The sequence below is a fragment of the Myxine glutinosa genome, chromosome 5, assembly GCF_964187855.1.
Source record: "Myxine glutinosa chromosome 5, kmMyxGlut1.1, whole genome shotgun sequence".
In the NCBI taxonomy this organism is placed as follows: Eukaryota; Metazoa; Chordata; class Myxini; order Myxiniformes; family Myxinidae; genus Myxine; species Myxine glutinosa.
The window spans coordinates 90,291,172-90,308,334 of NC_136265.1; the positions used below are offsets into that span (position 1 = coordinate 90,291,172).

The 17,163-nt window shown below is 43.2% G+C and overlaps 1 protein-coding gene across 1 annotated transcript in view; it reads right to left on the minus strand.

The window, feature by feature from the left end:
- The window catches only part of LOC137428466 (uncharacterized), a 169,233-nt gene that overhangs the window by 44,622 nt on the left and 107,448 nt on the right, over positions 1 to 17,163 (minus strand). The window lies entirely within an intron of this gene.

Below are 17,163 nucleotides of genomic sequence, written 5' to 3' on the forward strand. Positions count from 1 at the left end.
GCACTGTGATTAGATCATTACAACACTAAACCAGTAACCCAGAGCAGTGAACAGGAGATAATCAAAGTGTATAAATGCAAACATCAGATAAGCAAAGTGTTTTATAGATCAAGACGGCATGGCGCTTTCACAACACGGCCCAGACCTCGTATGGACAGTTGTCAGGTTCTGTGATGGAGGCAACATGTAACTAAAACTGGCAGAACGCTGGGGAGATTGTTGAACCATCTCTGCTCTGGTAGCACGAGTGGCATTACAGTCATGATTCACAGGTTCATTACCAGACCTTGCAGATGGTTCACAGTTCCCACTCACTGTGGCTTCAGAACTCTTGTTTTGGCTCGAAGATTGATGGGGCACCGCAGCAAATGCTGGGAGCTCCTGAATGTGAATTCGGTTGCGTCGGAGTGTTTGACCATTTGGTGAGGCGAGCAAATATGTATGTAATGGTATAACATTCGTTGTGTGGAACCGGAAGTGCTTCCGTTGGTGTGGTCGGGCAGTGTGGAACCGGAAGTTGGAGTATGAAGGTGGAGTTCTGGGGAGGGGACAGGCGGTGTGTGTACGGGTCGTTGCACATTAACATGATTCCGGGTGCTGCAATAAATGATTGTTCTCTTTGTCATTGCAGATTATTATTCCAAATTTCCTATTGTTCGCAAACTGCCCGAGTCTGCTCCCAGTCGCACGATTATTGCGAACTTGGGACAGATTTTTTCTGAGTTCGGAATTCCTGATACGTTTATGAGTGATCATGGTCCTCATTTCTCCAGCGCAGAATTTCGTTCATTTGCTGGGAAATGGAATTTTGACCACGTCACTTCATCCCCAACATTCCCAAAATCTAATGGATTCATTGAGCGCCAAGTCGAAACAGTGAAATCCATCCTCGGCAAATCAAAAAGTGCGGGAAACTATTTTCATCTGGAACTGCTGGCTTGGCGGTCCACCCCGGTGATCTACAGCTTGGCAAGTCCTGCTCAACTGCTAATGGGCAGAAAAATCAAATCGCTGGTACCAACCAGAATCATCAACGTGCACGACGATGACAACCTCATCCATGAGGAGCTGGAGAGGCGCCGCAACTTACAAAAGCTCTACCATGATAGGCATGCAGATGGTGTGCTAAACGAGGCTATTGGGCCAAGTTCGTCTTTCGTCCAAGTTTCAACAACCACGACCCTACCTCTCATTGAGAAGCTCTGCACCCAACAACTATGGTCCTGCAGGTCATGCTTGCTGGAACCCCCAGACATCACATGCTCGTGTTGATCTTCACAACATAGAACATGAAGATACACCAGACCCTCGAGTTCCAGGACAACACCTATGCGTAAGGTATTCGCGGTCTCCTAGCACTCACAGTGTACACGTTACCCATTCGCACTTTTCAACACATGTTCCCCGAAATGCTGAATTCGAATTATGAACCCTACATTGGCTCTCTTCAGACAGCAGAGAGTGTCTCAACTGCGTATAATGGAACCCACATCAAGTGTTTTGGCACTGTAGACGTGGCCTGCAGTTACAAGGGAGCACGTGGACCAGCACAAGTTGTTGTTTTTTGTGGATGTCAGTGGTCCTGCAGTTCTGGGCCTCCCATCGTGTGAGAATCTACACGTTGTTGCGTTGCATTGTTCAGTGAACATTAAAGCCCCATTAAAAAAGTATTATCTTATCACCCTCGTGCGCATCACTTTTGGTAGAATTAAGATTTATTTTTTTTCGATCGTCTGTTCGGTCTTTTTTTCCTCGAAAAGTGGACGATTCCTTCCGAATAACAACGAACAATTCCTTTCGTGCTCCGGAAGTCATCGGATCGATAGTTTTCATTTTTTTCTCCAATGGTATGTCTTTCATTGCAGCAAAGTTCGCCGTACCAAATAAATGCAATATTCTGTGCTGTAAGAGAAACTATATATCCAGGTTCTCACTGTTGATACTGTAGTTTTAGATGCAAACTGTTTACTGTGTGTAAAATAAAAACCTGGTTGTTTTAAAAGTTGATAGTGTGTCTATGGTTTTTAATGTTAATTAATGTTATGTATTTGACCTTGACCGTCAACGCGCCAGCAAACAACACCAGGTGATATTTTGCTTTGGCAAAAAAAAAAAAAAAAAAAGTCAGGAGACGACGATGGTTCACGAGTGAGCGGTATTCAATGACAAACGACGGACTATAACCGAAACAGGCCCGGACAGGCCAGGCCCGGAAATGTCAAAACGAAGGTTACTGACCTTGAAATGAGATAGAAAATAATGTATAATCAGTTATGAGGTTAGTTAGCTACACAATACCGAAAATTCGGTGAAAAATGAAATGGAAAAAAAAAAAAAAATGAAAAAAATGAAAATTGAAAAATCGAGCTCCGTGGGGCTAGACACATGACATTGGCCCAACCAAATATCGAAACCCCTGTGAGATTCCACCAACTCCCTCGGAGAAGATGTAGCTTGAACTTGATTACCCCCTTACAAAGACAACTTTTTCGGGTGTCGCTCCGCCCACAATGGGCGCAATACGCCCACTCTAGGCAGAACACAACTTGATCATGATATCAACCTCCCACCCAAGTTTCATCAAGATCGGATTACATCATCGGGTAGTTATGCTGTGGACAGACAGACAGACAGATGCACACACATGACGAATATAGTGGTCACTTGATAACTCGTGAACCAAAAAAAAAACCTCCCTCCCTCATCACTTCTCCAGCCTGGATCGGGTGATAAGATACTTTTTTATGGGGCCTAACCAACCACTGGTTTACAACAGTGTGAAGGATCTTATGGATGCATACCCATGTAGCGGCTCGCCTTGCACCGGCCAGAACACGGCCAGACGTGCCTCATAGCTCATAGATGAGTGCTATAACTTATTACACTCATGCTCTCCCGGGCATGCCCGGACTCACTGTTCCCGGGCACGCCCGAACCTCCCGGGCCCACCCGATCTCGTCTTTCCCGGGCATGCCCGCTCTCGCCTTTCCAGGGCTCGCCCAGAGCGCCCGGGCATGACCGCTATCACCTTTCCAGGGCTCGCCCAGAGCGTCCGGGCATGCCGCTTTCGCCTTTCCAGGGCTCGCCCAGAGCGTCCGGTCATGCCCGCTATCGCCTTTCCAGGGCTCGCCCAGAGCGTCCGGGCATGCCCGCTCTCACCTTTCCAGTGCTCGTCCAGAGCGCCCGGGCACGCCCAGCCTCGACTTGCCAGGCCGCAGCCAAACACGCCCGGGCAGGTCCAGACTCGCCTTTCCAAGGCTCGCCCTTGACACCCGGGCATGCCCGGTATAGCTTTTGCCGGGCAAACTTCCCGACATAAATGTGTATATATATTGCTGCCCGATAAACGGGCTTTTGTCAGAATACCTGAGCTGTTTTGTTTCAATAAAGCAACTTGGACTAATTCCGTCTTTGGTCGCGTCAATTCTTTCGACTCGCGTTGGAGCGCAGCTCCTTCACCCACAACAATTTGACTGCATCGGTGAATTTCACACAATGCACAAGCTTGTTGTGGACCCAAATGTCCCACCGCTGCTACCATGTTAAGTTCTGATGTAGAATAGATCACGACGCAATGTCAAAGAGAACAATCATTTATTGCAGCACCCGGAATCATGTTGATGTGCCACGACCCCGTACACACACCGTCTGCTGCCCATACCCGGAACTCCACCTTCATACGGTACTCCAAAACGCGAGCAAGCACTTCCGTTCCGGTTCCACACAGCTAAAGTAATGACCCAACCCACGTGACCTCAATGACCAACCCACGTGACCTCAGTCTTCTCCACACTCATCTTCAGCTCATGTTTCACAAATACCTTCATATCACACATTATTGTTACATGGGACCTCCAAATGACTAAAGCCATCACTGGTCAAGTGGTGGTTCGAAAACATATGGACATCGCGTTCGCAGACAAGTCACGAGCTTAACCTTCGCGATCGCCGATATCGAGTGAAGAAACATGTTAAAATCTATCAGAACGGTATCTTTAGCGCAACTCACGAATGTGTTTAAAACCCCAAATCTCCACAACATTTCCTCACCTCACAACTCGCTTTGGATAAAATGTTTCTTTCGCTGCTCGTTTTTTGGGAACCGCCTCCATGCACGGATCTTCTTCTTCTTTATCGTAAGCTATGATACTTCCGTCGAAGGCTCGAAGCCCGCTCTATCATTATCTCACCCCCAACAGCGTCTATTACGAGATCATTGTTTCCAGTATTTAATGTTGTTAAAATGTATTTCACACAAAAATATCCATCGCTGAAAGAAAATGAGGAAAAAGAAGGTTCGACAAGCCAAGCTGGTGTTTTCAGAGTGCAACGTCACTGAGAGGTTGTTGTTGTTTATTGTGCTTCATCCGGTTCTTCGAGGAATTCGATACCTTTCTCAACTTTTTTTTTTTCAAGGCACCTTTCTCTCAACTGCTCCGCATTCCAGGGGTCGGTTCAGTTACCAAACAGAGAGCTGTCGTTTGCCAAGCCAACCCAGGGTATCAAATGGAGTGCTTAAGCCGCTTAGTGAGCGTTCTCGAAGAAACTTGGTAACTGAACCCACCCCTCTTGGAGAAACTCGAGTCCTTCAAGTCACAGTCGACATGTGGGGAGAGGAAGAGTTTTCCAGAAAGTAATCGGGTGGGTGAAGAAGAGATAGAAAGGAAGATTGTAAAGGGAAAAGAGCGGGAAAGAAAGGAACAAGATCGGGATTGGCAGAGTTTGAGTGAGAGTGGTGGATTCCAACAAACAAGTGACTAGACAGATCCACACATTAAATAACGACAACATAATAGCCGGCGAAGCCGGTGTTGTGAATGAACGCGTACGTATTATGTTGAAAAGCCAGATTTTGCTGGATCCCTTGAGAATTTCGAATCTTTGACGCACCAAATCGCTCAATGGAGGCCGCCATCTTGCGGATGCCGAAGTATGCATAACAAATTGAAAAAAGTTCAATAGGAGTTTGTTTCACCCGTCTTTGTTTGATTCACCATCTTATGCACCTCTAATTTGTAATTAAAATACTTTAAGACCAACCTCGGCCCGCACGGGCCTGGTTATCTTCAACGAAAATCATCACCAAACACCGGAACCAATGAGATTCGAGCATTTGAAAATATATTTCAAAAACCAAATCACTCAATGGAGGCCGCCATCTTCCAGATGCGGAAGTATGCATAAAAAAAATTACGAAAAAGTTCAATAGGAGTTTGTTTCACCCGTCTTTGTTTGATTCACAATCCTATGCACATCTAATTTGTAATTTTTTTGTTTGTTTGTTTTTTGTATACAAGATCGAGGCTCGTGAAAGAGCGAACATTAATCACACAGAAAGACAAACAGACACATAAAACAAATAACATCGGGAGCGGTAGACAAGATGGGGAGAGAGGCGGAAGGACACAAACACAACATTTGAGAGCAGGGACCGAGAGACATGGAGACATCGAGAGATCTGTGGGAGGGAGAGGGCTTTGGGGGGGGAGGCATGTGAAGGGGTGGGGGGAGAAGTATAAACATAGGGACACTGCCAGGATTTCCAGGAAAGAAGTTGGAATTTCAAACAAGGTGGATCTGGGGTGAATTAGTGGGGGTAGAAAAGATCAAGGTTATGGATGGGGGAAGATAAGACATGGTGGTGAACAGCTGTTTTAAAGACCTGGAGGGAGGAGAGGGATTGAAGGGAGTGTGGGAGTTTGTTCCACAGGCGGGAGAAAAGAGGAATGAAAGAGTGAAGGTGAGCAGAGAGCCGAGATTTCGGCAGTTTAACCATCAGAGGGTTGCTGGCAGATCTTGTGCGACCTGTAGGAATATTTGGGGGACAGAGCACAGAGAGAGCTGGGGGAGCAAGGCCGGAGAGGAGTCAGTAGAAGACAGAAAGACCACCTACCTGCCTGCGGTGAGTGAGTGAAAGGCCCTCAGAGATAGCTTCATCGCGTGAGATTCCAATGATTTTGAAAGCTTTGGATTCAACAGCGTGAAGCCGAGCCAGGTGTGAGGCAGGAGCACCAGCCCATAGGGGAGAACAGTATTCCATTGAGCTGCAGATGAAAGCCTTGTATGTGGTGAGGAGCTCAGGTGTGCCGAGGAAGGACTTCGCACGACGGAGGATGCCCAGTCGGCGACTGGCTTTGGAGGCCAGCTTGGAAATGTGGTTTTCCCAAGAAAGATCATGGCAGATAGTGAGACCCAAAAGCTTGAGCGACAGAAATTCTTGGAGAGGATTGTTGAGAAAGTAGATGGGAGGGTTGTCCAGTCGATCTTTTCGGAGAGACATAGTAAGAGAGTGAGATTTGTCAAGATTGAAAGACATGTTCCACTTGTTTGACCAGTCTGTGATTTTGTCCAGGTCTTCAGAGAGTGAGGAGGCTGCAGACTGCCGATCTGAGGGAAGAGGAATGGAGCGGCAGAGAGTGGAGTCATCAGCAAAGAGATAGAGAGGATTTTCCAGAGAGTCGGAGAGATCATTGATAAAGACCAGAAAAAGCACAGGGCCCAGCACACTTCCTTGGGGAACTCCAGCCTGAACAGAAAGGGGAGATGAGTGAAATCCATTCAGGGCCACACGTTGACTATGACCAGAGAGGAAGTCCGCAAGCCATGCATGGAGATTTCCATGGATACCATAGGAGGAGAGTTTGGTGAGCAGAGCTGGGTGCCAGACCGTATCAAAGGCCCGTGATATGTCAAGGGAGACAGCTCTGATTTCCTGTTTGGCATTGAGGACCTCCATCCATTGTTGAGACAGCAGAAGCTGCATGTCCAGAGTAGAGTGACCTGGTCTGAAACCAAATTGATGATCAGAGATCAAGCCATTGGAGAAGAGGAAAGATTTCATATCCGAAGCAATGATGGATTCCATGACTTTGCTGATAATTGGGAGCAGACTGATTGGTCTGTAGTTGCAAGGATCTGTTTTTGCACCTTTTTTGTGTAAAGCGGTACTTTACTTTGTGTAAAGCGGTACTTTGTGTCATTTTAGGACCCGTGGGCTGATGCCGTCTGGTCCAGTTGCAGAATCAGAGTCGAGGTTTGACAAAAACTCCTCCACCTTGTCAGGAGAGAAGGACACAGAGTCCAGGAGCAGTTGGGTTCGACTGGGAAAGGTGGGAACGGAGAGAGATGGGTTTGGGACTAAGGATTTTGAGGCGAACACAGAGTTGAGGCATTCGGCTTTGTCACGTGCGATGTCAACTGTGTGGCCATTTGAGGTAAGGGAGGGGATGGAGGGGGAACAAACACCAGAAACGGATTTGACCAGACGCCACCAGGATTTGGAGGAAGGAGACAGGTTTGAGAGTTCATTCTTGAGTGAGGAGAGATAGTGCTTCCTGGCACTCCTGAGGGTAGACACACACTTGTTCCGAGCTTGGTGGAAGGAACTGAGATTGCCTTCAGTTGGATTAGCCTTCCAAGAGGCAAAGGCAAGTTGTATCAGGGCAACTGCCTCACCACAAGATTCAGTGTACCATGGACGGGAGGAAGGGTAAGACAATTGAAGGCGAGATGGGATAAATCTGTGCATGAGAGAGATCAGTTTGCTTTGGAAGAATTCCCAGGAAGAATTGATGTCAGAGGCAGTGGAGATGGGAGACCAATCCAGACGATTGATGGCTGCTTGAAGACTGTCCCAGCGGCCTGAGTGAAATGCCAGACTTGTCGACGCTGAGGAGGCTCTCTGAGAATGGCCAGAGAGATGTCCACTTTGACAAGCACATGATCAGAAGAACCGATTGGAGCAGAAGAAGAGCAGCAGACATTAGCAGGGAAGTTTGTCATAACCAAGTCTAGAAGAGAAGATACTCCATTGGCTGAGATCCGGGTCGGGAAATTGACAGATTGTGTCAATCCCAGTGAGTCACAGAAGTCCTTTGATGAGGTGCCAATTAAAATACTTTAAGACCAACCTCGTTCCCCGGGCCCACACGGGCCCTGGTTATCTTCAACAAAAATCGTCACCAATTACCGGAACCAATGAGATTGGAGCATTTGAAAAAATATTTCAAAAAAGCTTTTTACCACATTTCGGACGCTGAAAACGGCGTCAAATATTCTAAAATTGACGAAGAAGTATTTTTTAGAAATCTCGCGGCCGTCGGGGATCGTTTTTCACGGCCGAAAATATCTGAAGTTGACACGGAATTCACCGAATTAATCAGGAAGGAAATTTTATAAATTTTAATCTCATCCAGAATGCAAATGATGTCATTTTGAACTACGTACGGTACCTACTGCACCTACCTACTACCAACTACCTAACCTACTGATGCCATAGTGATGGGTAAAATAGTGGCAAGAGGCTTTGGCTTCGCCAGCTCATTGCGGCTTTGCAGTCGGGTACTCGCAAAACATAAACATAAGTAGACACGGGTACAATTTTGATGAAACATCACTACAAGTAATAATTGATAACAGTTGGACGAGACAAATATAAAATGGCTGCCTTAGCTTTGGAAGTTTTTCTCTTGGAGCAAAAAGGAAATCAGAACACAAACAAAACCAGAACCACAAGTTCAGGATGAACACGTCACATTTCCAGGATCGAATCCTTTTTAAAGAGGGAAGGTGACAATGTGAGAATTTCTTGGATTGAAAGATTTTCTTGGCTCTGGAGCACTCAAACTTCATATGGGATTGGAGATGAAAGGACACTCATCACCAGGTACCATTCTCTATCTCCACACAGAGTGTCGGGGATTACAATTCTAGGTGGGTCAACACTCCATCAGGTTATGAGACCGAGTGAGCAGGTATTTGCAAGTTGTCCAAGATGTCCGTAATAACTCACTCATACTTCGCGAAAGACACCATGGTATTGTTACGTTTGTGGGCGGTAGGCAATACCTTCATCCAGGTAGAATTGCATAGGTAGTGTGCTCCGATTGCCGTGAAGAAGAAGAAACCCCATGTACATAAGTAGGGATCCGTTTAGACCAGATGTCGTGCAAGGGCTTATCTTCGTACCCATGAAAGGGGTGGGGTATGTTAATTAGTTAGGGATTATGGGTAATTAATCCCCTGTATGTAGTGGCCTCCGTTATTTTTACTTTGTTCCTGATGACACACGCAGCACACACACAAGAAAGAGATCACGCATTTATAACACTTTATAAAAGCGACCAGAACCGGGACATTGAACCACCAATGAAACCACCGACGGGCAATAACATCAAGCAGGCAGGTCTGTAAGGCCACACGCCGAAGGAGAATGATTGGTCTGGGATTGATTGGAGCAAGGACTGCTAAGATGGGACTATTGGATTGGTGGAGCAGGCACGGATGACGTCAGAGCATTGAGTATAAACGAACGCTCTCCCCGACATTTTGTCCTCTTGGTTCTCCCTCTTACACCTGGGAGTTCAGAGCAAACGGTGGCATTTTTGCTCTCTTGAGTGAGGGACATTCATTGAGAAACCACAATTTTATATCCCTCTTGGCTTTCCCTCATTCTCTGGGTTTGGTGGCGAACCGTCGTGTTCCCGACCTTATCTCCCTTGACATCCTCACATCTTCTGGCTTTGGTGGTGAACGGTCACGATTTTGTATCTTGCTCTGCTTCGGGATTTCACAGCAAGCAGTCGGAGTTCCCAGCGCTACTGCGTGAGGGGAACTCATTGAGGAGCACAATAACATTTTGTAGCGCACTTGCTCCGGGGACATTGGAAGTCGGGGCATTCGGGAGAACGAGCGCTGCTGAGTGAACGAGGGTGCACGGAGGCCTTTTTCCCCGTCAAGGCCGTAGCCGCATCCAGATTGCGTGCTCCGGGCCTGGACGATTCCTGACGAGGATCAAGAGCAGCTCGGAGTTAAGTAAAAATATCAAAACCTATGTTGAAGAAATATTCAATAAAGGAGACAAGAGGAGGATTTCTTCCATTTCTACTTCCTTTATTTGCCGGTTTAAGTGCGGCGGGGGCTTTGACAGGTGGTATTTCAGCAGCGGTAAAAACTGCTAATGAAAGGAAGGCACAACTAAAAGCTCAAAAAGAATTGGAAAGACATAATAAGGAGTTGGAGAAACAAATTAGTGGAAGTGGTGTAATTGTAGATTTTGCTGAAAAGCTTGAAAGCCTACCTGATAAAGCGAGATTGGTAGTTGGAGATATGCTTTCTTCTATCGCACTGGCAGGTGTTAAACTAACTAAAAGGGGTAATGGATTATATCTTTCTTATAAATAAATGGATAAATGGTTTGAACAATTTGGAAAGAATACAACATCAAATACAGAACTTTCAAAATATTGTAAAAAACAAAAAATTGATAATGTGGTTATTAGTATGAGATGAATTAACAAAGCTGTCTAAAAATACAAAGAATATTATTATGAATTTAGAAGATAATAATGGGAATGGGTCTCATTGGGTTTGTATTCATAATAGTTGGGAAAATTTTTATTTCGATAGTTATGGCCTTCCACCACCTCTTGAAGTAATTACCTTCTTGCAGAATGGTGTTTATCAAACATTTCAAGTCCAAGACATTAATTCCAAATGTTGTGGTCAATTAAGTTTATACGTATTATTTCAACTTAACAATAATGTACATTTTTATGACATTATTTTAAATCTCATTTTAAAAAAGGACATGTTGGAAAAGATGGTTCTATCTTTGGATTACGCCGAGAGTTGGGTATTGATTTATCAAATTATTATACAAAGGCACAGGCTGAACGACAAAAATATTGTTGCGGTTTTGAGAACCCACACTTGTAAATAAATATCACATCATTAAAGGTTAAAGATAGCACCCCATAGATTGGCCATAAGAAACACGTAGGTCACCATAGGACATCAGTTATTTCTTAGGATGTGTTAGATGAGGCCATTTTCCAATAGTTGAATCTGCGTTGTGTCAATCAAATAAGAAGTAGGCCCCTTCCGTCCATTTTGCAGCCTCCCTCCAAGCGACGCCATTAAGCACGCTCCCCAGTCTGTGCCCCATGGCCCCTTCCAATTTGGTGCGCTCCTTGGCCAGCAGCAGCAGCCTTAGCTGCCCGTAAGTTCACTCAACGCCGCCATAAGTCACGAGGTGAGGCCCGGAAAAAGGGGGCGGAGCGCCAGGGAGAAGGTGTGGCCACGTCACCCAGCCGTCAGGGCGGGGCCGGTAAGCGATCACCAGCCAACCAGGGATGGAGTGACATCGCCTGATAGGCGTGGCTTTTGGGCTGGCGGAGCGATTGCTGGCTGGATTATAAAAGCGAGCGCACAAAGCTCTTTTACAAGACTTATTGGGAGAGCGCACATTTAAGAGGACTTATGAAGAGGAACTCGAGCTAATAAGGACTCGTGGGTATATGCGCTTGTGAAAGGACTTACTCGCTGGCGCTGATGAGAAAACTTACCCGGAGAACTCACGAGTATAAGGTCCGCTGCGATTTGAAGGGCTTGAATGGACTTGCACAATTGGCGCTTGCGTACAGGGCATTGGAGAGGGGGCATTTGGCGCGAGTCGTACAAATATTACGTACGCCGCCAGGATACCAGCCTTCCCCCCCATGATATAATTGTCCGTTCGCGTTACACTGTGAAGAGCTGCCTGCCGGGTTTTCCATCGCCTGGACCGGGGCCGGACTGGAGCCTGGACGCGCTGGTGACCATCAACCTGTTCCTCTACAATCCCCGTGTGAGTGACTGTGTGTGAGACGGGCCCGTTTGTCCAGGCAATAAGTTATGCCTGTAATTAAGACTGCCCTGTGTGCTTTTCCTTCCTCTTTCTTTCCTGTACATTTCTTTCATTTCCTCTTCTTCTTGTACATTTGTTAATAAACCCATCGGTTCTTCCTATCTTCCTGGTTTCCTCTCATCCGATCGTCCTAGTCTTTTCTCCATTTGGGTAAACGTGGCACGATCGGAACCGCCATAATCGGGTCTAGTCACATTGTTAACGGCCCGAATCGCGGCTCGCTTCGCTCGGCGTGTCCACTAACGCCGTGGTTCGGGCGGAAGTTATTTCCTTGCTTCACGGTCGGTGTTAGTAATTAGGTATTCGGACTAATTAGGACTATTAGGACTATTCGACCAATAACCCTATTTAATGACTCACGTCGGCCAGGTAAAAGGACAAGGGGATTAACCCCCCCCCTTGGTAAGGGGAGAGCCGACGTCGGAGATCCGCAACAATATAATATAACAAAAAATATTAATATGAAGAATGGTTATAAATTAGTCAATTATCCAAGCCCCACAGATGACAATGACTTAGTTAGATTTGGTGATTTACCAAAATATTCACAGCACGTTTTGTTAAACAAGTAGAATTTACAGCCACAACACCTGGTTAAACTGACCATACACCTTTCCTCATTAAATTTAACTATCTGCTTACAATTGAATTTTATAAAGAAGGACATATAGTTAATATGCGAATAGATAAATAGGGGTATGATATGTTTGATTTAGGGTATAATTGGTCTTTTTCAATAAACGTAGAAGACCTACATGATTTTAATTAGGCCAGTAAAGAAGAATATTATCTGCTTGTTTGGGGATAAGGAGATATGTGGAAGCACAATTTGCAAACAACAAATACACGATTTCGAGAAAAAAAAATGATAGCAAAGCGATAGTTTATATGACAAAGAAGGAAGGAAATGAGATAAATATACAAAGTCATGGAATACAAACCAATTTGGTAGTGGGAAGATGGGGCGGCATTACCTGTCATAATATTAATCTCATGTATATTTCAAAAACATAAACATTTTATATTAACATGGCAGGAAAAAGGCTTCAAGAGGATTATAATTTTTGTATTCAGGGATACTTACAAGAAAAGGGAGTAAAAAATTTAATTCCTTATGAATTGGAACATAAACAGAGAAAGTTTGTGATTCAGAAATGGCTCGATACAGATATTGCTAAACCCACAATTAGAGACATGACTAAAATATAAAATAAAAATCAACTTCTCAAAGTTATGAAAGATAGAAATTTAGAAATTGTCTTTTAGAAATTAATTAATTATTTTAGAATTATTAAATTAATTTAGAAAATTATTAAAAAAAAAAACTCTTTTAGAAATTGTCAACAAATCCTTTTGGTATCCTATTATGAGAAAAATAATTACAGATACAAGAATTGCTCAAAATCCAGGTGCATATTTGTATAATATTCTATGGGGGGATGCTTTAAGGGTAGCAAGGGATGAGGAAGGAGTTGAAGAAGAAAATATGGCAGGGGTGAAGAAAGAGTGTGAGAAAAAGGAGAAAGAGGCAAGGGAGAAAAAGGAGAAGGAGGAAAAGGAGAAGGTGGAAAAGGAGAAGGAGGAAAGGGAGAAAAAGAAGGAGGAAAGAGAGGAGGAAATGATGAAAAGAGCAAGGGAGAAGGTGAGGGATTGGGAAAAATATAAAAATATGGAAACCAGTGAGATTAATAAAAGATTGCAGGGATTACCGGAAATAAATCGACAACGCACTGATGAGGAAAATAAAGAAATGCAAACTCTACTGAAAATACTGTTTTCAAGGACTAAGGAAGAGAGGGAGATGGAGGAAAGGGGAAAAAGAGAGAAAGAGGAAAGGGAGGAAAAATATAAAAATGTGGAAACCAGTGAGATTAGTAAAAGATATGAGGCACTGTTCGAGGTACTTGTAAACAAGGAAGAAAGCACTGAGGAGGAACAAAAAGAAATGCATGGTCTATTCGAGATATTAGTGGCAAGACAGTGGGAGAAGGTAGCAAGGGATGAGGAAAGGGTGAAAAGAGAGAGAGAGGTGTGGGAGAAGTCCAATGAAGAGAGTAAGAGGGAGGAGAGGGAGGCGAGGGAGAAGGGGAAAACCTGTACGATTGAGGAACCCATGCAGGGATTAATTAAATATCGACCCTGCACTGAGGAGGAAAGAAGAGAGTAAAAGTCAACAAAAAATATTATTTTCAAGAACAACTAATTACCAGCTTCTGAAATTGAAGAATTTGAGCTTAATAAAAATAATAATTATTTAAATACAAACAAAAATAAATAAAATGTGTATTGATATTATTAGCATCAATAATAAAATTATTAAAAACTTTAAAACAGAGTATGATACATTTAATACCAAACTAAAAACTATTAAAAATCTAATTATTAGGTATAATAAAACGAATAAAAATTTTCAGCAAAATATTAGGTGAGCTAAAATATTGTTACATAATATCAAATGTGAGAAATTATTATACATCATGGATACCGGGTTTCTTGTTCAAGAATATAAGAAAATTTTACATCAACCCATATCGCTATCAGAAAATGGTAATCCTATTCTGGAAAAAAAGAAAATAATTCTAAATAAATTTTTACTCATCAGCAAAGAAATTATGCATGTAAAATCATGGAATATTTATATCCCATATAATGATGCGCAGTTTATTATCATTTGTACAAATTGTAACAACACAGATATAAATAATTTTGAAATAAACGATACAACCATTAAAATATATATAATGTGTAACACCCAACAAATGAGTATAACAATATGACCTAAAAGATTATACGAGGGTAAACGTAACAGGAAAGTTTATTTATAATCGAGTTTCTCATTTTAAACAGTGTATAGCCCAATATCAAGGAAAACAATATTGTAAAATACCAGATAAGGTTTATCCAGCGTTAAAGAAGAAATTTAACGCATATAGGCTTTTGATAAATGATTTATTTCAGTTATTACGTAAGCATAATCATAAATGTAATATTGAAGATTTTACAATTCTTAAAACGGTCGAAAGCAAACAATTTCACGATAAAATATGTATGGGTTTATTTAATATATTGGGTTGGCAATTTACACCTACAGTTTAAGAAGGTCAAGGAGAAATCACCCTCTCTTTTGCTCAAGGTCATCTGCCATCAGCTTGGAAATCGGCCAACATCACCGCTTTAAACAAAAAAGGTGTGAAAACCGATCCTTGCAACTACAGACCAATCAGCCTTCTCCCAATTATCAGCAAAGTCATGGAATCCATCGTTGCTTCGGATATCAAATCTTTCCTCTTCTCAAATGGCTTGATCTCTGATCATCAATTTGGTTTCAGACCAGGTCATCCTACTCTGGACATGCTGCTTCTGCTGTCTCAACAATGGATGGAGGTCCTCAATGCCAAACAGGAAATTAGAGCTGTCTCCCTTGACATATCACGTGCCTTCGATATGGTCTGGCACCCCGCTCTTCTCACCAAACTCTCCTCCTATGGTATCCATGGAAATCTCCATGCTTGGCTTGCAGACTTCCTCTCGAGTCGTAGTCAACATGTGGCCCTGAATAGGTTTTTCTCATCTCCCCTTCCTGTTCAGGCTGGAGTTCCCCAAGGCAGTGTTCTGGGCGCTGTGCTTTTTCTGGTCTTCATCAATGATCTCTCTGGCTCTGTTGAAAATCCTCTCTATCTCTTTGCTGATGACTCCACTCTCTGCCGCTCCATTCCTCATCCCTCAGATCAGCAGTCTGCAGCCTCCTCACTCTCTGCAGACATGGACATTATCACAGACTGGTCAAACAAGTGGAACATGTCTTTCAAACCTGACAAATCTCACACTCTAACGATGTCTCTCCGAAAAGACCGACTGGACAACCCTCCCATCCACTTTCTGAATAATCCTATCCAAGAAGTTCTGTCACTCAAGCTTTTGGGTCTCACTATCTACCATGATCTTTCCTGGGAAAACCACATTTCAAATCTGGCCTCCAAAGCCAGTCGCGGACTGGGCATCCTCCGTCGTGTGAAGTCCTTCCTTGGCACACCTGGGCTCCTCACCACATACAAGGCTTTCATCTGCAGCTCAATGGAATACTGTTCTCCCATCTGGGCCGGTGCTGCTGCCTCACACCGAGCTCGGCTTCACGCTGTTGAAACCAAAGCTTTCAGAATCATTGGAATCTCCCGCGATGAAACTAACTCTGAGGGCCTTTCACTTACTCACCGCAGGCAGGTTGGTGTGCTTTCTGTCTTCTACCGACTCCTCTCTGGCCTTGCTCCCCCAGCTCTCTCTGGGCTCTGTCCCCCAAATATTCCTACAGGTCGCACAAGATCCACCTGCAACCCTCTTATGGTTAAACTGCCAAAATCAAGACTCTCTGCTCACCTTCACTCCTTCATTCCTCTTTTCTCCCACCTCTGGAACAAACTCCCTCACTCTCTTCAATCCCACTCCTCCCTCCAGGTCTTTAAAACAGCTGTTCACCACCATCTCTTATCTTCCCCCATCCAAAACCTTGATCTTTTCTACCCCTGCTAATTTCACCCCAGATTCACTTTTTTGAAATACCAACTTCCGACTACTGCTACCCTTATTACATGTTTTGTGTGTCTGTTTGATTTTTCTGTGTGATAAATGTTCGCTCTTTCATGAGCCTCGATCCTGTATCCCCCCCAAAAAAAAAAATGGGAGAAAAAAATTGTGGAAATTATATTATTGAAAAATGAACCATGTTGAAACATAGTGGATAAATTATCGTTTCAAAAGCAATATTTTATGTTATTTCATCTTTATTATTCATCTATAGTTGGCATAATATAATTTTTTACAATGCCAATATTACTATTACAAGATAATAATATAGGTTTGGGTTGATTATTTTCATCTAATTTGGTATGTTCAGAAACAGGCTTATTAGATATCGAGCCAATTTTTCCGATATGAGTAAATTGTTCGGATTTGAAATAATGATGATAAGTTAATCTAGCGTGATCCATAGGTGGATCTCCTATTTCCTTACACATTTCATGGCATGTTTCATCACGCTCTGTTTTATCACTCGTTTTATGTTTTACTTGTTTTATCAAAGTCGATATCGTCTTCGGCATTATCATCTTCATCGTTATCATCGTCTGTTTTATAATAAACAACTTTCTTTGAAATATGTATTATTTCGAATATAAAATAAAGAATATTTTTGGTGCGTTTTATTTCAATGACAGGATCCTTAAACAAACGACAATGCATATTAAAATTTATCATTGAAATGCGAACCGGATTAGACGTATAATCTTGAATAGGGGTTGGTATGATATTTTAAATAGATTCGGTATTAATTTTTAACCATGTATTGGAATTATCCACCAATGAAGTTCTATCTATAATGAATTCAAAGGGGGTTTCCATTTTAAAAACAATCTCGGTCTTGTTCTTTATGAATTTAAAAAAGTGATTAATATGTGAGCCTAATCCTATATGAATTGTTTCTG